The sequence below is a fragment of the Phoca vitulina genome, unplaced genomic scaffold (assembly GCF_004348235.1).
Source record: "Phoca vitulina isolate PV1807 unplaced genomic scaffold, GSC_HSeal_1.0 scaffold5, whole genome shotgun sequence".
In the NCBI taxonomy this organism is placed as follows: Eukaryota; Metazoa; Chordata; class Mammalia; order Carnivora; family Phocidae; genus Phoca; species Phoca vitulina.
Window position 1 is genome coordinate 53552147 of NW_022589708.1, and position 22059 is coordinate 53574205.

The 22059-nt window shown below is 38.1% G+C and overlaps 1 protein-coding gene across 11 annotated transcripts in view; it reads right to left on the reverse strand.

Annotated features, from left to right (window-relative positions):
• The window catches only part of ENOX1 (ecto-NOX disulfide-thiol exchanger 1), a 550829-nt gene that overhangs the window by 252536 nt on the left and 276234 nt on the right, over positions 1 to 22059 (reverse strand). The window lies entirely within an intron of this gene.

Below are 22059 nucleotides of genomic sequence, written 5' to 3' on the forward strand. Positions count from 1 at the left end.
TGAGACCTTCCTTGAGCATCTGAAAACGTCTTAATTCTACTCTCATGCTTGCTAGTTAAGCTTGTCATTAAATCCTAAGTAAAAAGTCATCCCCCTCAGCATTCTGAGGGCCGGACTGTCTTCTAGCTTCCAGTGTGGTGCTTGAGGAGTCTGATGTCATTGGCATTCCTGATCTTTTATATATGACCTGTTTTATTTCTCTGGAAGGTTTTAGAATCTTCTTTGTAATCCCTGGTGTTCTGAAGCCTCATACTAAAGAATCTCAATGAGGATCTTTTCTTATCCATTGTTCTGGACCCTTCAAATCTGGATATTCCTATTGTTCCATTTTGGAAATTTTTCTTGTATTATTTTTTAATAATTGTCTCCTCACCATGAACATAGGTTTCCAGTCTTATAAATTTTTCCTGGGTTTTATATACTTATCATGTATTCTACTCTGGTCTAGTTAGTTTATCCAGAGAATTTTAGGTTACCCAAAATCAACTACTAACCACTTGACAACTGCTTTCAGGGAGGATGTTGCCCAAATCATTTTAACTCTCCATTATTTTCAAGGGATCATTGTGCAAAGTGAGTTGAACTCCTCTAAGAATTTAACTTTATAGTGTCTCATTATTATCTTGGCTCTAGAACTTTGGACCAATAATCAACCTGAGGCAGATGCCACATCAATTTCTTAGTACACAGGAAGGAAGGAAAGAAGGGAGGGAGGAAGGGATGACAGGAGGGAGGGAGGGAGGGAAGGGGGGAAGGAGAGATGGAGGGATAGAGTGAGGAAGGAAATAAAATAGAGAAACAGACATCAAGAAAAGGATTTTAAAAAATAGTGAGATGACTGGCCCAAATAACTATCTTAAGAAAAGCTGTAATTTTATTAAATAAGAGAAGAGACTGCAGAAAGTCATCTGACTTTAAGATAACTAAACAATGATCACTCACTTGGAAGGCATTCAAGTAATGAAATCACTAAATGTTTACCGTGAAACTCCATTCATTCATTCATTCATTCAACATGTACCCAAAATCCATATAAAAAATACCATTATCCAGCAAAAACAATCCAGATAAGAAATTTTCACAATTACATGCCCAGATTATCTTCCATTTATGTTCTTGTCCTTTTACTGTCCTGAAAAGTATCCATTTTTGGTTTCAGAATGCACGCATATATGTATGCACTAATGTATATTGTATATATTCCTTTACCTCATTCCCTAAATAAATTTAAGTCCACTTACTGGTTATCCTTTTAACATATTTTTATTTTCCCTTAGTACATTTCTTACAAATTTGCCTACCTGAAATTATGTAATTCTTTCTATACTATGCCGTAACTCAATTATGGGCCAATAACTTTTTTAAAAAGTAAGTATGTTGTCAACAACAATGCTTCTAATGCAGCTGTGATCAAATCTTTGAGCTTGATAAGATGAAAGACTTTGTAGTCAGACTGACCTTGTTTTAAATCCTAACTCTTCCACTTACTGAGTGTATGATCTTCAGAAAGCTCACAATCTCCCCAGTAGGAAAAACAGACATAATATTATCTATTTTGCAGGTTTTTATGAGGATTAAATCACATAATGCATATAAAGAGCCTGACATAGTCTAGGTGCCCAAGAAATAAAAGCTATTAAAATCAGAACATAAGAAGACACCTTTAACTCTCTAGAAGTACATCTTTTCTAAGTAGTTTTCAGTTCTGTTCTTAGGCATCACATCACTGGTAAGCTGGTCCATTGGAAGCAACTTGTGAGTTACTGAGGAGAGATGGGGATAAGTTCTTACAGGCGATTAGGGAAAGCAATATGAAAGTGGGGGAAAAGAGGGAGCCTGAAAAAAAAATTAAAGATAATATTTGACTCTGGACCTTAACCTTTTGGGGACACTGTTCATTTAACAGCAAAATTGGGAGGCTGGATGAAGTTCCTCCAGATATTAATGATAAAGAGTTCTAAGGTTAGGTAATTTTGGAATATGTGTTCATCTCCCCCATTCAAGGTACCAGTTTGGTTTTGTTCTACCTGGTGTATTACAAACTTATTTGCCCACAGATCATCACCATTTTTTTTTTCAGGTACTACTTATTAACATATTTTGGAAAGGACAATGAGTTGACCTGCAGCTTCCCATTCTATAATGTTTCTCTGAGTTTTATGACCTCAGCTAAATGTTCTGGATAAGGAAAATATAATGTGTCAGAGGTTTTATTTATTGATGATTTCTCCTACAGCAGCACATAACTTTTATGGGAGAAAGTCGATATCATGATTTCAAGGAAATTTCTAAGTACAGGTTAACATCTCATCTGCATGGAACCATCAATAGCTCTGATCACCAGTGCACTGACTGAACCACTGCCAATTCAGTGGATTTGATTTGGTGACGAAGATAGATTACTGGGACACATCTGGCAATGTTGGCAATCAGTGAATGAAATGAATCAACAGGGTAGTGATGGACTGGCTGCTCATGATCAACAGGACCTGGATGGAAAATGACTGTGGGACAAATGAATCTTTAGGCAGGACAGGACTACTTCGTGATACCAGAAGACTCAAATGGGCATTTCATGGGCATAATTCTTAATGCTATAATTACAAATTAAACTGTTAAAATGATTTGTTACTAAAACACTTTTACGGGGCACCTGGGTGGCTCAGTCATTAGGGGTCTGCCTTCGGCTCAGGTCACGGTCCCAGGGTCCTGGGATCGAGCCCCGCATCGGGCTCCCTGCTCTGCGGGAAGTCTGCTTCTCCCTCTCTCACTCCCTTTGCTTGTGTTCCCTCTCTCCCTGTGTTTCTCTCTGTCAGATAAATAAAAACTTTAAAAAAAACCCCAAAAAACAAAAGGCAACACTTTCACTTCTTCTCTCAACCTACCAACATTACTTTTATCTGAAAGGAAAGGGCTGTGTTATATGTTGCTGGGAATAAAAGGATATATAGCAGGAAAGAGGCCAAAGAACCTACCAAAAAAGTATCCGGGAGCCAGATGCTCTGTCAGTAACTTTCCATGTAGCCTTCAATAAGTCTTTGTTTTCTTACTTGTAAAAATAACTATCCTCAAGGAGCTTATAGCTAAGTTGATTCTATTTACAAATTTGGGATTTTTCATTTAATGCCTTCTTACATTACAAAATCATTCTTAATTTATCTACATAGCAGAGATAAAAGTGAATGAATATTTTGATGTTCTTTAATTAATTACATGAAATAAACCCCCCTCCTTCATCTTAATTACAGGAATTCCAACATAACCTGTTGCTATGTTTTCCCTTTTTTCTCCTGATATGTCTCTTTCCCCTCAAGGCTGCTAAGGTTTTAAAGTGTTCTAATTATTTCTATCTTTTCTTTAAATACTCTGCCTCAAAAGCATACTTTTCCTCCTTCTCAAAAGGAAATTTATCAAAAAACAACATTGTAGGATCCAAAGAATGAGTGTGTTGGTAGTAAGGTGGCCAATCATCATGGTTTGTGTGGGACTGATGGGTTTCCCACTGTGTAGGGCTCTCCGGGCTAAAACTGGGACAGTCTCTGGCAAACCATAACAGTGGGTAACCTTGGTTTGTAATCTGAGCAAGGACTGGATGCCTGCATCAGAAAGTTGCAATTTTATTTATTTATTTTTTTTAAAGATTTTATTTATTTATTTGAGAGAGAGAGAATGAGACAGAGTGAGTACATGAGAGGGGGGAGGGTCAGAGGGAGAAGCAGACTCCCTGCCGAGCAGGGAGCCCGATGCGGGACTCGATCCAGGGACTCCAGGATCATGACCTGAGCCGAAGGCAGTCGCTTAACCAACTGAGCCACCCAGGCGCCCAGAAAGTTGCAATTTTAATCCCCCTATTAGAAGTTCTCTTTTTTCATTGCCAAACAGCTATAGTAAGCAATCAGACACCAGATGGATGAATGAATTTAATGACCTTTAAGTTTCCTTTACACCATTGGTTCTCAGTTCTGGCTTCTTTCTAGAATCATCTGGTTAAGCTTTTTAAAATGATATTATTCCCTGACTTGGTCTGAAGGTGAGTCCCAATCATCAGAATATATATTTGAAATTCCCCAGCTGATTCTAAGGTTACCGTGGGCTAAACAACACTACTTTGCATACATTCTGAGATTCCTACTATAGGTCTAATAAGAGCCACTCAAAGCAAGGAAAAATCTACTTTATGGCCTCTGACTTTTTAAATATTACATGCATGTTTCCATTTCACAGTTCAAACAAATGAGAACCCACAAACTGACTTTACATTTATTCACTTAAGGATCATGATATATATGTTTCTGTCTTGTCATATTTTCATTCTGACCATCAATCACCACCATCGATTGACTTTTTTTGTGTGTGTGCACAAGAAGCTGTATTGGGCATTGTGGGGCCACAAAGGTTTAAAACTCAAGTTCTCTGCGTTCAGGGAGCTCACCGTGTGACACATGAAAGGTGACTAAATGATGGAGCCAACGACCTCAAGAGGAGATCAAAGAGGAAATGGCTATGGCCTGAGACAGTTGGGAAATCTGCACTGGGCAGTGGTAAGTAGGGCTTAAACCAGGCCTTGAGGACTGAGTGGAATTCCACTTAGAACCAGGAAAGGCATCTCCCCCCAGTAGGGAGAAAAACACTTTTGGGGTAGGTAAGAAGCAAATATCAATATAATAAAAGTAAAATAAACTAATGAAAATATATATACACATTCTACACAATGCAAACCATATCTAGGGAGGCACGTAGCTCAGTCTAAGGCCAACTGTTGTGCAAGGGGGTCATAATCACCCAGTCAGTTTTTTGGTGATGACCACCCATGACACTGAAAATGAGAACTGGACTGGTGGATGAAATAGCTGGTTCGGGACAGGCATAAAGACAAGCTTGGGGAACAAGCCACCAAACAGCAGCAGTGGAAGTCCCTTCCCTCTCTCGTGCTAGGCCTACTGAAGAGACCTAACTGCCCAGACGTCAAGGCAAACGCTCCAGCAGTCACTGCCAAACTCTTGAGGTTCCCACCCTATCCAATCAAACGATTATTTAACGTTGAAGGAATACAGTTACAATAGAACTCACGCCAAAGTTACACATTAGTTGTCATGTTATATGATTATCAATCATTGATTTTCAATTACTTTTATAATGCAATGGCCTTTTCTCTGGATTTCAGGATTAAAGCACTACTGTTCCATTTGTCTTTGCCTCCTAAAATAGTTAATTTTCCTATTTATTCCAATGTCTGGTGTTCATGCGAGATATTAACTAAATGTCAATGAATGATCTGGGTATGCATCATCTCAGGAAGTCAGTTGGCAAAATTAACATTTAGAAGTAGGCACCACTGGTTATTTCACACATTATTAACTTATATTACAATTCAAATAAGCTTACAGCTGGCAAAAAAAAAAAATCTCTTCTGTAAAGTGATCTCAAACATAATAGGCTTAATCAGAGATAAATTAAATTAGGCAGCCATGCATACTACAGCATATTAATTCTGAGTAGTTATTAAATACATTTTCTGTTATCAGTGGTGTGAACAACATTATATGCAAACAGATTCTTCAAGAGGGTAGCGGATGAAGTTTATGTCTGGGAGGCTACCTGCCTGACATTTCCCCATGCTTTCTTATACTGTTAAATAATCTTTTCTGCTAATTGTGGCACTAGGTTTAGTTCCCATAAACAAGTCAAATTTACTCCCAGACAATTAAGCAAAAGAACAGCAAACAAAACTGCCAGGGTGATTTTGGGTTTTTCCAAAGGGAACTTTTCTACCTTTCTACGGCAATTTTTAAAAGAAGGCAGTAGTGAGGGACAGCTGGAGTAGAACTGTCCAAAGTATAAGGCAATGAATATTCATTACGTTAAAAAATGATGCATCTCATTGTGTGTTTTGGGTCACCTGTGTTGCCTGAGAATATCCAAAGAAGGAAATTATTAAGGTTCAATGCTATTTTGTAAATAAGCCTACCATTCTTCTCTCTTTCCTTAAATGGTTGTAATCTAAGCCATCAACTAGCGCTCAGATTCTATAAACTAGCATACAGTGCTTTTGTGAAAGAAAATAAAAAGATACACCTAAGCCTTTATATACACACATACACACGCACATCCTCCCTTGATCGAATTCTGCCATATTATCTTGTTCTTTTATTAATCAATAAGGCCCTTTAATTTCTGCATCCAGAAGCAATGCAAGTAACTAGGCATGACCACCCTCCCACCCCCAAGTCGGAGAACAGCATTTGACACTCTTTGCACTTTGCATATTTAAAACTCAATGTAAGGTGACAAGAACATTAAGCTGCCCAGTGAGCAAAATGTGAAACTAATCACTATCCGTTCTTATCCGTGGGTACAATAATTGGCAAATTAAAGTGCCTGAGAATAGTTGGCCCACTTGCATCAAAAAACATCACTTTAAAACGGCTAATGAAGATGAATGCATGCAGCCAGCTTTACTGACAACTCCTCCAAACACCAGCAGACTGAAAAGGCAACATTACAGCACCCATTTAATTTACTGTAAAGTACACAACATGTAGACTTTTTGTTATTTAAAGGAGCAAAATCCAAACCCCTTCAATATGTTTTATAAACATCCTGGTGGAATTAAGGCCGGTACTTACTCCTCAAGCCCCAGTGCTTTTCTTTTTATGCTAGAAAACTGCAATCAACTTGCCTACTAAAATGTTGAGTTTGTACCTTTTTAACAGCTAGATTCAAATAAATATAAATGCCACAAAAAAAGGAAACAACTTAGTTTTAGTAACCTTGCTACTGTCCATCCATCCATCCATTTATCCATTTATGTGACATGTACTGAATACCTACTTTGTCCTAGGCACTTCTTGATATTTGGCACAAAGAGATGAATGACTTCTCCTTAGGGGACTTGTCAGCCACTGGAGGAAGGCTGCACGCAAACAGACAGCGAAGAGGGACGACACGTTATTGTGGAAATACTTCCAGAGCACCTCACTCCCCTTAGAGGCTTTGGAGAGGAGAAGACTCTTGAGCTGAATTCTCAGATGTTATCGAAGGCATAAAATGGAGAATTTTTGAGGCTGAAAAACTTGAGAAAAATCTTCTAAGCTGAAAGAACAGCATGGGCAAAATCAACACAAAGGTCATGGTCTGCTTGAAGGAAAGAAATTGCCTTTAGAATATATGACAGAAATAAATACAGGAGGCAGGAGATCAACAGATGATGAGGAGAGGAAGGCAAGGGTGAGAATACAAAGGGCACTGGAAGCCTGTGTCAAGGAATTTGGGTTTAATTCTCTAGGTAGTTGTTTGCAAATCACGGGCCAGACAACCCTAGAGCCCTAGGGAGGGAGGGGGTTGGACGGGGAGGGCGTGGAGGGAAGGGGAGGCCAGGGAGTCAGGACTCTGTGTCCTGCAACTCTCCTTGAAGCACAGCAGCTTTGCTAGTATCTGTTTTATATTGGGCCATCTTAATTTTTCAAATAACTTTTAAAATTTGAACTAGTTTTAGATTTACAGAAAAGTTGCCAAGATAGTACAGAGAGTTCCCGTAAATGCCTCACCTAGTTTCCCCTAATATTAATCTTTTATATTACTGTGGCACATTTGTCATAACCAAGACACCAACACTGGTACACTGCTATTAGCTAAACTCCAGCCTACATTCCTATTCCACCAGTTTTTCCACTAATGTACTTTCTCTGCTCTAGCTGATCCAGGCCAAGACACCACATTGCGTTTCATCATCATGTCTCTTTATCCCTTTTGATGTGTAACAGTTTCTCAGTTTTTCCTCATTACTCATGACCTTGACAGTCTCAAGAAATGTTAGCCAGTTATTTTAGAGGAAGTCCCTCACTTTGGGTTTGTCTACTGTTTTCCACACGACCAGACTAGGGTTATGGGTTTGGGGAGGAATACCGCAGAGATAAGGTATATTTTCCATCGTGTCATAGCAGGAGGCATATGATATCAACAAAACTTACCACTTGTGATGCTAACCTTGATGACTAGTGTTTACCAGGATTCTCCTCTGGAAGGTTACTGTTTCTCTTCTTCACAAATTCTCTTACTGGGAGTCAGTCACTAAGTTCAGCTCCCATTGAAGGATGAGAGTAAACTTTACTTCCTGGAGGGAGCCATCTGTCTATGTTAGGTGGTTATTTTATAAGGAAGATCTGTCCCTTCCATTCCAGTTATTAATTTGTTCAATCATTTATTTATATTAGGATGAACTCATGTATCTTCATTTTATACTTTCAACTGTAATCCAATACCACTTTATCTATTTTGTTGCTCAAATTGTTCAAGCCTTGGCCATTAGGAACTTTTTTAGGTCGGCTCTTATATCCCTTTGACATGCCCCCATTCTTCTGTTTTTTGAGTGCTTTATTGCTTTAGGGAATACCAACTGCTCCAGGTTTATATTCTATTTTTACTGCCTCAGCCCTAGAACCAGCCACTTTCTCCAAATATTCCTAGTTCCTTTTACCGGAGCATGATGTTTAGAAACCAGTGTGTGGGCACTGGTGTGCTAGGGGCTACTGGGGTAGCTCTGCCCCCAGGCCCTGTCAGCAGGAAGAGCTAGAGAACGTGTGTAGGTATTCAAGCCCAGGTATACACACACAACCACAATTGTTCCTATACTTGCCCATCTGTATATATACATAGGCTACACGTGAGTTCATATTTGACATGTCCAACCCTAATCCAGCACTAAGGGGTTCATTCCAGCCTTCCCTCCTTGCTTATCTGAAAATGCCCTGGCAGGGAGAAACCTGGCTCTCACCATCTATTTACTGTTGTTCAACTCCAGGATTTGAACCTTCTTTTTTTTTTTAATTATGTTATGTTAATCACCATACATTACATCATTAGTTTTTGATGTAGTGTTCCATGATTCATCGTTTGCGTGTAACACCCAGTGCTCCATGCAGTACGTGCCCTCCTTAATACCCATCACCAGGCTAACCCATCCTCCCACCCCCCTCCCCTCTAGAACCCTCAGTTTATTTCTCAGAGTCCATAGTCTCTCATGTGAACCTTCTTTTGAAAACAGATTTCCACTACTTTAAAATAAGAAGAAAAAGCCTGAAAATAAACATTGTAAGAGAAGGTCATTAAGTTATTTTATGTATAAAAGTACCATAATTATATTTGTATTTTTAGAAACACTATCCTGAGATGAGTGAGAGATGGCTCAAAGAGGGCTGAGCCGTGAGGCAAGGATGCTGTTTCTCCACACAGGAGGGTAAGGACCTGCCATAGCTACGGGAATACAGAAGAAGGAATCAATTTGAGAGAGATTTTAGAAGATTAATGCATAGAAGTGATTAGATGTGGAAAGTGAGAGAGAGAAGTCAGAGATGAATGTGGATTAAATAATGGGGTACACAGTGTGCTTTTATCTGAGTTAGAAAAGACACTGGGAAGAAAGGGTTTGGGAAGGAAATAACTACGTCTAGGGCCTTTTAAGTGGAATATCCATGTGGACATGCTTCAGAGGCTTCCTGGAATGAGGTTCGGATTTCAAGAGAGTTGTCTAAGCTGTAGAAGTGAATTTCAGGGTCTTAAGCCCAAAAAGGAAGATGGAAAACCTTGGGACTGGATGAAAAGGCCAGGAATGTATGAAGAATAAAGAATAAAAGATCGGGGCAACAGCCAATCCAACATGAATATTGACAGATACATGCTGAATTTTAATACAAAGCATAGAAAATGAAAAGGACTTTTGAATTAGATAGTATATAGTGCTACAGAAATATAACAGCATTATTTTTTTTATCATCATCACTGTAATTGTTCTGTTTTCACCAAACCATTTCATGTTTCTTGTAGGCACACAGGAAGACTATAATCCCCACTAACCCTTGCATTTAGATGTAAACGTAACTAGTTCTAGCCAAAGGAATGTGGATTGGCAAATGCAGCCAGAGCCCTGAAAATCTCCTGTGGGATCCTCTACTTCATTGTTTATCCCAATGTCTAGTTCATTGGTATTGGGTACAAGATAAAGTGAAATATTCAAGAATAAAAACTGTATGAGGCACTTAATGGATGAAAAAACTTTTGAAAAAATTAAACATCCATTTATGATAAAACACTAACCAACTAGGAATGGAAAAGAACTTTTCCAATCTGATAAAAAGCATCTCTGAAAATCCTACAGCTAAAATCTTATTCAATTTTTAATATAATAAAAGGGTCCTCAGGAAATCAGGAGCAAGGCAAGGATGCCCAATCTCACCACTTCTGTCCAAGGAGATGTGAACCACTACAATAAAGTAAGAAAAAGAAATAGAGGATAAACATTGGAGAGAAACAGAACTGTATCTATGTGCATAGTTTATATTTAAAAATCCTATGAAATCTACCAAACAATAATTATAGCTAGTAAATAAGTTTATAAAATCACAGGGCACAGTTTTATTTTTATACTGAGATATAATTCACATACCATATATTTCACCCTTTTTAAGTGTATAGTTCAATGGTTTTGGATATATTTACAAGATTGTGCACCTATCGTCGTTGTCTAATTTCAGAATATTTTCATCACCTGAAAAGGAAACCTATACCATCAGCACGCACTCCCCATCCCCCCAAGTCCCTGGTAACCACTAGTCTACTTCCTGTCTCCATGCAGTTGCCTAGTCTGAACATTCCACATAAATGGAATTAGGCAATATGGGGTCTTTTGTGTCTGACTTCTTTCCCTTGGCAATCTGTTTACACGGTTCATCCACATTGTAGCATTTATCTGTATCTCATTCCCTTTTTTGGCTGAATAATATTCCATTGTGTGTATATGCCACATTTTGTTTATCCATTCATTAGCTGTTTGGGTTTTCTATACTTTCAGCTATTAGGAATAATATTGCTATGAACATTTGTGTATGAGTTTTTGTGTGAACATATATATATATTTTAAGATTTTATTTATTTATTTGTGAGAGAGAGAGCACGGGAGAGAAAAAGAGTGAGAGTACAAGGAGGGGGACCTGCAGGCAGAGAGAGAAGCAGGCTCCCTACTAAGCAAGGAGCTAGATGTGGGACTCGATCCTAGGACCCTGGGATCATGACCTGAGCTGAAGGCAGACGCTTAACCGACTGAGCCACCCAGGCGTCCCAGTGTGAACATATATTTTCAGTTCTCTTGGGTCTATACCTGAGAGTAGAACTGCAAGGTCAAATGGTAATTCTATGAATAACTTTTTGAGGAAATGCCAAACTCTCTTCCAAAGTGGTTGCAGCATTTTACATTCCCACCAAAATGAATAATGGTTCCAAATCTCTCCCTCCTCACCAACACTTAGGATCATCTGTCTTTTTTATTTTAGTAATCCAAGTGGGTATGAAGTGGTATTTTATTGTGGTTTTCATTTGTGTTTTCCTAATTACTAATGATGTTGAGCATCTTTTCATGTGCTTATTTGCCATTTTTATATCTTTGGAGAAATGTCTATTCAACAATTTTCCCCATTTTTAAGTTGAATTATTTGTCTTTTTATTGTTGAGTTGCAAGAATTTTTTATACGTTCTAGATACTAGACGTTTACCATCCATAGAATTTGCAAATATTTTCTCCCATCTTGCAGGTTTTCTTTTCACTTTCTTGATAGTGTCCTTTGAAGCACAAACGTTTTTAATTTTAATGAAGACCAATTTATCTTTTTCTTTTGTTATTCATGCTTCTGATGTTATATCTAAGAAACTACTGCCTAATCCAAGGTCATGGAGGTTTATACTTATGTTTCCTCATAAAAGTTTTATGGTTTTAACTTTTCCACTTAAATCTTTGATTCATTTTGAGTCAATTTTTGTGTATGGGGTGAGTAACAGTCCAAATCACTGCTTTGAATGTGAAAATCTAGTTGTCCCAGCACTATTTGTTGAAAAGACTATTATTCCCCCATTGAATTGTCTTGGCATCATTCCTATAAATCAATTGACCATAGATATATGGGTTTATTTCTGAACTCTCAATTCTATTCCATTGACCCATCTGTCTATCCAATCTGCTGGTACCATATAGTCTTGATTACTGTAGTTTTGTAGTAAGCTTTAAAATCTGGAGTGAGTTCTCCAACACTATTCTTTTACAAGATTGTTTCAGTTATTCGGAATCTCCTGTATTTCATAGAAAGTTTAGAATCATCTTATAAATTTCTTTTAAAAACCCAGCTGAGACAAGGGACTGCTTTGAATTTGTAGATAAAGTTGGGGAGAATAGGATTATATTATTATCTATAAAAATATAGATTATTATCTATATAATATAGATTATATTTTGCATTATATTCATACATTCATAGATTGCCATCTTAACAACATAAGTCTTCAAGAACATGTGGTGTCTATTTATTTAGGTCATCTTTTTTTTTCGACAATGCTTTTTTAGTGTTCACTGTCCATGTATTATGTTTCTTTTGTTATGTTTATTCCTAAGCATTTTGTTATTTTTGATGCTATTTTAAATGGAATTGTTTTCTTAATTTCATTTTTAGATTGCTCATTGCTGGTATATAGAAATATATCTGGTTTTAATATACTGATCTATCCTGCAGCCCTACTGCACTCATTGATTAGCCCCAGTAGTTTTGTGTGTGTGTGAATTCCTTAGGATTTTGTCTATCTAAGACTGTGCCATTTGTATACAGAGTTCATTTTATTTGTCCCTTTCCAATCCAGATGCCCTTTATTTCCTTTCTTCTTGCCTAACTGCCTTGGCTAAAACCCCCAGTATATTATTGAATAGAAGTAGCAAGAGCAGACATCCTTGTCTTGTTCCTCATCTTTGGTGGGAAACTTTTTCAGTCTTTCACCAATAAGTATGATGTTAGTTGTGGGTTTTTCATAGATCTCCTTTATCAGGTTGAGAAAGTTTATTTATTTTTCTAGTTTGTTGAATAGTTTTATCATGAAAGGTATTTGGTCAAATGCTCTTTCTGGGTCTACTGAGATGATCTCATCGTTTCTGCCCTTTTTTCTATTAATATGGTATCTCACATTGATTAACTTTTGAATGTTTTACTAGCCTTACATTCCTGAGATAAATCCCACTTGGCCATGGTGTATGAGTCTCTTCACATGTTGTTTTATTCCTAAAGAATATCTGTCTGGGGGTGCCTGGGTGGCTCAGTCGGCTAAGTGGCTGCCTTCGGCTCAGGTCATGATTCTGGGGTCCTGGGTTCGAGCCCCATGTCCGGCTCCCTGCTCAGCAGAGAGCCTGCTTCTCCCTCTCCCTCTGCCTGCCATTCTGCCTACTTGTGGTCTCTCTCTATCTCTCTGTCAAATAATAAAAAAAAAAAAGAATATCTGTCTGTAGCTTTCTTATATTTACTTTATTTTGGTATCAGGATAATACTACAATTATAGTTTTATATATTAGCAGTAAGCAATTAGGAGATAAAAAATTGAAATTTCACCTAAAATATTAAAAATACTTAAAGTTCTTAATAATATGAACCAAGAAGCATATAACAATTTTATACTAAAAACTACCAAATATTGCTGAGAAATATTAAAAAAGACCTATATAAATGGAGAAAGAATGTATGCTTATGGATTGGAAGGTTCATTATTGATGATACTCAATTCTTCCCAAATTGAGGCTTAGATTCAACATATTCCCAATCAGAACCCCACTAAGCTGATTATTTTTTAGAAACTGGCAAGCTAATTCTAAAATGTATATAAAATTTCATAAAAACTAGGATATCTAAACCAATACTGTAAAAGAAGAACGAAGATGGAAGGCTCACACCATCTGCTTTGAAGACTTAACTATAAAGCTATGGTAAACAATACAGTGTGGTACTAGCATAAAAAGCAACAAAATCAATGGAACAGAATAGAAAGCTCAGAAATAGATGCACACTTATATGGTCTCTTGATTTCTGAGAATAGCATCAAGGCATTCATTCCATTAGGGAAAGGAAAAGTCTTTTCAACAAACGGGGCTAGAAGAATTTAATATCTTATAATATAGAAAATAATAAACCCAACCTGGACCTCACATAATACACAAAAGTTAATTCAATATGGATCATAAATCTAAACATAAAAGCTAAAACTATAAAGTTCTTTAAGGAAGCCATAGATTTTTTTTTTTTTTGCCTTGGGGATAAAGTTATTTTAGGATACAAAAAAACAATATCCATGAGCGAAAAACACCAATAAATTACATCTCTCAAAATTAAAACTTCTGCTCATCAGAAGACATCACTTAAGAGAAGGAATAGGCAAGCCATAGAGTGGAATTGTTAAGAAATGGTTATAAAGTTTGTACCTGATTTTATATATAGTAAACCTCAAAAATAAAAGTACAAACAACCCAATATAGAGATGGGAAAATAATTTAATGGACATTTTATGAAAGAAGATATATGAATGCCCAGTAAGCACATGAAGAAGGTTTCCAGATATGAATCATTAAGAAAAATACATATTAGATAACAAGGAAGTACCACTAAAAACCCATCAGAGTGGCTAAAATTTAAAAGACTGACAACACCAAATGTTGAGAATGTAGAACAACTACAACTATCATATACTGTTTGTAGGGATATAAAATGGTGCAACTGCTTTGGACAAAGACCTGGAAATTTCTTGTAAAATTGAATATATACGTACGATGACTTAAATTCCACTCTTTGATATTGACCTAATAGAAATGAAAGCCTATGTTTACCAAAAGACTTGTTCAGGAATGCTCATAATAACTTCATTTATAAGAGTCAAACCTGCAAAGAGCAAAGGTGTCCATCCACAGAAGAATGGATCAACGAACTGTGGTATACTTATAGAATACAATTTCAGTCCACAGAAAATAGAAATGCATTGCAAAGGAAACAGTCAACAAAACCAAAAGACAACCTACACAATGGGAGAAGATTTTAGCAAATGTTTTATCAGATAAATGTTAGTATCCAAAATCTATAAAGAACTTATCAAACTCAACACCCAAAGAATAATCCAGTCAAGAAATGAGCAGAAGACATGAACAGACATTTCTGCAAAGAAGACATCCAAATGGCCAACAGACACATGAAAAAATGCTCAACATCATTCGGCATCAGGGAAATACAAATCAAAATGACAATGAGATACCACCTCACACCAGTCAGAATGGCTAAAATTAACAAGTTAGGAAACGACAGATGTTGGCAAGGATGCAGAGAAAGGGGAACCCTCCTACATTGTTGGTGGGAATGCAAGCTGGTGCAGCCACTCTGGAAAACAGTATGGAGGTTCCTCAAAAAGTTGAAAATAGAGCTACCCTACGACCCAGAAATTGCACTACTGGGTATTTATCCCAAAGATACAGATGTAGTGATCTGAATGGGCACTTGCACCCCAATGTTTATAGCAGCAATGTCCACAATAGCCAAACTATGGAAAGAGCCCAGATGTCCACCAACAGATGAACGGATAAAGATGTGGTATATATATATATATATATACAATGGATATTACTCAGCCATCAAAAAAATGAAATCCTGCCATTTGCAACAATGTGGATGGAACTAGAGGATATTATGCTACGTGAAATAAGTCAATCAGAGAAAGACAATTATCATATGGTTTCACTCATATGTGGAATTTAAGAAACAAAACAGAGAAGCATAGGGGAAGGAAGGGAAAAATAAAACAAGATGTAATCACAGAGGGAGACAAACCATAAGAGACTCTTAACCATAGGAAAAAAAACCGAGGGTTGCTGGAGGGGAGGGGAGTGGGGAATGGGGTAACTGCGTGATGGGCATTAAGGAGGGCACGTGATGTAATATACTATAATGTAATAAAACATACTCACCACAGAAGAGTATGTGGTGTATGATTCTGTTTACATGAAGTTCTAGAACAGAAGTGATTTACTCTGGGTGGTTGAAGAGGGCTGGGGATTTGCTGGGAAGGGGTATGAGGGAATTTTCTGATTTGAGCACATTTGTCAGAACTCACAGAAATGTACACTTAAGATCTGTGTATTTTATGTAAATACATATTTTGCCTAAAAAAAGAATTATAAAAAAAATCACAAAGTATGAATTCTAGTAATGATACATAAACCAAAATATTTGAGGAAACGGTAGTGATGTCTATAACTTACTTACTAAAATGTATCCAAAAAGAAGATGGATTCGTGGATGGCTAGAGGGGTGGAATGATAGTGGTGGGTATATGGATGTTCACTATACATTTCTTTCAACCTTTCTGTATGGTTAAACATTTTCATAATAAAATGATATAAAAGAAAAAATTCTTAAAAATGGAGTCTTTCACAATAAATAATAAATGAGTTAAAAAAATCAAAAGAAAAAAGAAAGTAATCCCAGCTCTGTAAGATACTAGCCATGTGAATTTGGCAAACTATTTAAATAGTCTAAATCTAAATTTCTTTATTTATGAAATGTAATGTGATAAATAATACCTTCTATATAGGATTGTTAAAGGAATGTACTTGCTCATATATGTAAAAAACAGTTCCTGGGATAAATAAGCACTGAGTAAATGTTTTATCTACTATTTTTAGTGAGCATAGAGTGCCTGTGGCCATAAACCCACAAAACTAAAATGTCTCAAAAACAGAAGAGGAGGACAATGTTTGCACATTTCACGAAAGCAATTGTTATGCTTGTTGCATAGATAAAGTCAGATTCACTGTGATTTTTTCCTATGCATGAATGTCATTTATTAGGACCTCAAAGTGAATGAGCTAGTAGAAAGGAAATACTATATTTTTGAAAACCCATAAAGCGTATTTTTAGAAATGGTATTTCCTTGACTTTAAATTCCAGGAAAATGCTAACACACGGCATGAAGCATGCTGGGCCCAGAAAAGCAAGCCTGCCAGATGCCACAGCAATAAATAGAGTGAGTCCTTGGAGAGGAAGCATAAAGCGAGAACATGTAGCATTATGTCTCCCAAACCCTTCCCATCTGGTATTTAGCCCACTGAAGTCATGGGGTTTTTGGAAATTCACCCTTGTAGGCCACTTTTAATTAATTTTCTTATTTATTTGCTCAACAAACACTTAAATCACAGCCTACTTTCGGCACAGTTCTATGCATTGCCCTCCAGGATCTAACCAAAATAAAGCTGGGTAAGGTAATCTTAGGAAAAAAAGTTCTAAGTGCAGTAAAAGAAGAGAATAGTACCATTTACACCCCACCACCTCTTTTTTCAAGATTCACTTTAAAAATACAGTTTTAGCATTTTTAATCAATAGATGAAGCAACTGCATGTTTTCCTAAGTTACAGAAATTCTCAGACAGGAAAGAAGGCAGCAGAATTTATGTGGGTTATAGCCTACTTTGCTGAGAAGTGTGTAAGTAAAAATACATTTTTATAAATGATATTTTCTATTGTGCTTATAAACATTTTTATAAATGGATATTGTAAATGCAAGTGGAATTTCTTCATGTGATATCTTTTACTAAATTGAAATGTAGTAATGTTTCTAATAAGAAAACTGACCTCTAGAATGTTGAAAATTTTTCATCTTATTTTGACTGCTGTTTGGGGGGTTGTCAAATATAAATACTTATGATAATTCCAAGAAACTGTGATTAATGGATTTTTACCCAGGATTTTAAAATAACAAAAGAAATTCTTTTAAATGAAAGGAAAAGTACATTCCATTCCCTCAACTCATCTTTATTTTGGGATTATACTTTCTCTGCTAAAATTTAGGATGGAATTTCTAACAGTGATGGCATTGTTCAGTAAATAGCACTCCTTTGTGTGTGTGAAACATTTCAAATGAATGGAAATGATCTCAGACTTTTTAATCTGGAAAACTTTCACCTATAGTATTTGTTCAAATGTTGTCCATATTTTCAGGGAAACATTTAGAAAAATGTCTTTCTCATAAAAATATGTCATTCCCTTGTGTCTATTTAAAAAGGAACTCCCTCTCCTACCTCCAGTGCGGGGGCACACACACACAAACCCAACGCTATCAAGAGAAGCTAAAGATAAAATTAAAGAGACACTGGCTGCACGCCAAATTCTCGGATAATAGGGAAGAGGAAGCTGGTTAGCAATCACCTCTCCCAGCTCTTATATTTTCCTCCCACTTATCTCTCCTGGGCTGGGGGGCTGGGATGTCCATACTCTATGACCTCTTTCTTGAGTGGAGACACAAGCTGTGAGTCAGGTGTCCTGTGCTTTAATATCTTATTATTCTTCCCCTTGAGTGAAACCTTACTGTTGAGGGGAAATAAAATGTTATATGTAAATGAAAATAGTCACTTGGAAATCATCTTTCTAGGTTTCATCACCAATACCCCTGTAATTTTAAAACACCCTTTTAATTTAAATAGTAATAAATTTGTCAGACAACTATATTAGGAGATCTATACTCAAAGTTTACCACTGACTTTAGGTTAATCTACTGTTTTCTAAGTTAGTACACATTGCTGGGGCACCTGGGTGGCTCAGTTGGTTAAACATCGACCTTCTGCTTAGGTCAAGATCTTGGGGTCTTGGGATCAAGCCCCACAGTGAGCTCCCCACTCAGCAGGGAGCCTGCTTCTCCCTCTCCCTCTGCCAGCCCCCATTCGTACTCTCTCTCTCTCTCTCAAATAAATAAATAAAATCTTAAAAAAATTAATATACATTGCTCAGAATGGTAAAAGGCCAAACTTTTGTAATTCCTCCCAGTGTGGATCATCTTATTAGGAGGAAGTTAGGGATTCAAGAAGCAGGATGGAGAGGGTTTTTGTTGTTGCTGAGATTTTTACAACTGTATTTACTTGAGAGGATATAACTATCCTTGGGATTAAACATCATGTAATTCCAACAAGTGTGTTCTCTCTGGTTCACCCAGATTAGGGAGATTTCCCCATGTTAATTTTGTCTCTTTCACAAGCATCCTTGAAATTCTTTGTCCTTCCTTAATTATTTATGTCTGTATCTCAAGTAGTAAGAGCACACTTGAAATTTACAATTTTTCTGGGTTCCTAACACTCATTAGTTTTGTTTTCTGCCTAGACTTGTTAAACTAATTTTATCTTCAACACTTTCAGGAATAATGCATTACTTATCTTTACATGTTGCATAGTTGTTTCTATACCGAGGAATCCAAATTTAGGTTTCAATTTACTCAAAATGAACTTGCTGATCCTCTAATCTGAATCAAAACCCAGATTGATTATTTACTCTTTTCCATTCCATTTCAAATGTTAACAGATACTTTCTCAAATTATATTTGAAAAACTTACAATCCAACATCATGACCAATTGTCTTTCTGCCAAGCCATTCTTTTCTTGTGGCGCTGACCCTGCTGATGGCCAACGGGACCATTCTTGAGTGCTCCAAGTCCAGCAACTCAGAGGTGTTCCAGGCAGCGCGGGTGCACCTGGGCTGCCTGGGAGTGATTCTCACCGTCACCCTGCAGTGTGTGCCCCAGTTCCACTTGCAGGAGATCTCCTCCCCCTCAACCCTGGAAGAGGTTCTTAACAACCTGGACAGCCACCTGAAGAAATCTGAATATTTTTGCTTCCTGTGGTTCCCGCACAGCAAGAACGTCTGCGTCATCTACCAGGACCACACCAACAAGCCCCCCTCCTCTTCCGCCAACTGGTTTTGGGACTATGCCATCGGATTCTATTTACTGGAGTTCCTGCTCTGGATCAGCTCCTTCCTGCCGATCCTGCTGGGCTGGATCAATCGCTGCTTCTTCTGGCTCCTGTTCACCAAGAAGAAGGAGAGCAGCAACCTCAGCTACAAGATCTTCAGCTACAAGTGCCACTTCAAGCAGCATGTCCAGGACTGGGCCATCCCCAGAGAGAAGACCAAGGAGAGCTTGCTGGAACTGAAGGCCACGCTGGAGGCCCACCCCAAGATGGTGGCCCACTACCCCATGGAGGTCCGCTTCACCCGCGGGGATGACATCCTGCTGAGCCCCTGCTTCCAGAGGGACAGCTCCTACATGAACATCATCATGTACGGGCCCTATGGCAAGGACGTGCCCTGGCTGGACTACTGGCTGACCTACGAGACCATCATGAGGAAGGTCGGGGGCAGGCCCCACTGGGCCAAGGCCCACAACTGCACCCAGAAGGACTTTGAGAAAATGTACCCAGCCTTTTCGAAGTTCTGTGCCATCCAAGAGAAGCTGGACCCCACCAGGATGTTCCTGAATGCGTATCTGGAGAAGGTGTTCTACTGAAGCAGAAATGAGCCCACCCCATCTCATCCCTCAGGCCCACCTTCAGTGAGGCTGAAGGCTCAATGTCCCACGGGCCTGGAGGGGAGCAGACCTCTCTCTGTGGGCCTTCTGCTGCTGCCCCCACAGCTGCACCAACCCCCAGCCATGAGCTTGGATCTGCGCAGGGCTCCCCATTTTCCTAATTTCTGTATCCTCACAACAACCCCACGCAAAGAGCACCCAAGTCTCCATGGACATCATTTACATGTGGCAGTCCTTTTTCCTGAACCTACAATCACCACATTCTGTTTTCTCAGAAAATAGAGAAATCCCAAAATGTTATGTTTGTTTAAGAGGTTGGGGTTTCGGTCATTCACGGGTTCCACCTGCCAGCTAGGGGTCTGTGACTCCCAGGCCCCTAATAACATGTGTTTGGGCACAGTTGTTATGCGTACTGGGCTCTGCCTCCTTACACCCTTGAGGGTTTCTCAAGTGCTCTGGGGCTGCCCTCTTCCAGTTTCTGTCTGTCCACCTGACTTCCCATCGCCTGACCTTCAAACATGTCTATTTCAGGGGATGTGTGGGGAGTGGGCCTACTCCTTGCCTTCTTTTAAATAAAGACCAAGAATTATTAAAAAAAAAAATTCTATGGACTCTGATATAAAAGAAAAGGAAAAGGAATATAAAGGGATGACAGCAGGCCTATCAGTACTGGACACATTTCCTCATTTTCTTCTGCAGCTCCATCTCGGCTGGTATCAGAAGCCTGCTGTCCCACTCCAGCCCCTGGGAGAATCACCCTGAAGAGGAAGGCAAGGAAGGCTACCGATCAGGTGACAACTGGAGCGGAGTCCCTGTGCAACACCTTGGCAGCAGACGGATGGACAGAGCAGGTATTTTATTTTCTAAAGTAAGATCTGCCGAGATGAAGAGTGTGTGATTTGTTGCAATTCCACCACACTTATTAACAAATATGCCAAGTGAGAACCTGGGGCCATCGGCAGATCTATCATTACACTGGGTACTAAATCATAATTTAATGTGAGAAGATAGCCCTAATGATCTCACATTGGGAATATTTGCACTACCAGAATAAGTTCCACTTAAAAACATGTGTGAGTTAAGATTGAAAGCATTTCCCTGCTGATTCCAGACATACAGCAAAGCCCAAATGTTGCAGTAAGGCCCAGCAAGACGCTATAGGTAATGCGTGCCAGAATTCCTGACAGAAACTCTATTTTCTGAAGACTTATACTCAGGTACAAAAGTCTGCTGAAAACTAAACTTGGCCCAAATCTTAGCTTAGTAGAACTCCATCAAATACAGAGAAAAATAAAGGGTAAGGGGGGGAAAAAACCCTACAGACTTGACTTTCAGAAAAGACCACAGCATTGCTTGCAAGGGAGACCAAAGGAACTTCTCAATACTTATTAATCTTTTTATATAGAAAATTACATTTGGCAAGTGGTAAGATAATTTACAGTATAATAATTTTCAGCATCTTGAAGGGAATAAATAATTAAAAAGAGTGAGAATTGAACCCAGGAAAGGTTCTGTCAATTCTAGAAATAATTGCTTTTACTCCTGAATTTTTCAAAGTTGCATTTTTTTTTTTAGTGGTGTCAACTGGGTCAGCCCACAGTCATACACAAAAATATGATTGACCAAAAAAAAAAAGCTTTAATCCCTTAGAATAACAAAACAGAACCAAATATGAGAGTAGTCCAAACTCTAATACATACAGCTCTTACAATTTTAAGGGAGTAGACGCTTGGTTTGACAGCCCTAAATAATCTGGGAACCCTGAAACAGAGACTTTAATTCTAATAACTCTCAAAAATTAATGCTCTCAGTTAACTCTGATCTTTCTTTTGTTTTTATACCTCAGTTTTCAATCACAGGAAGTCAAAATGTTGA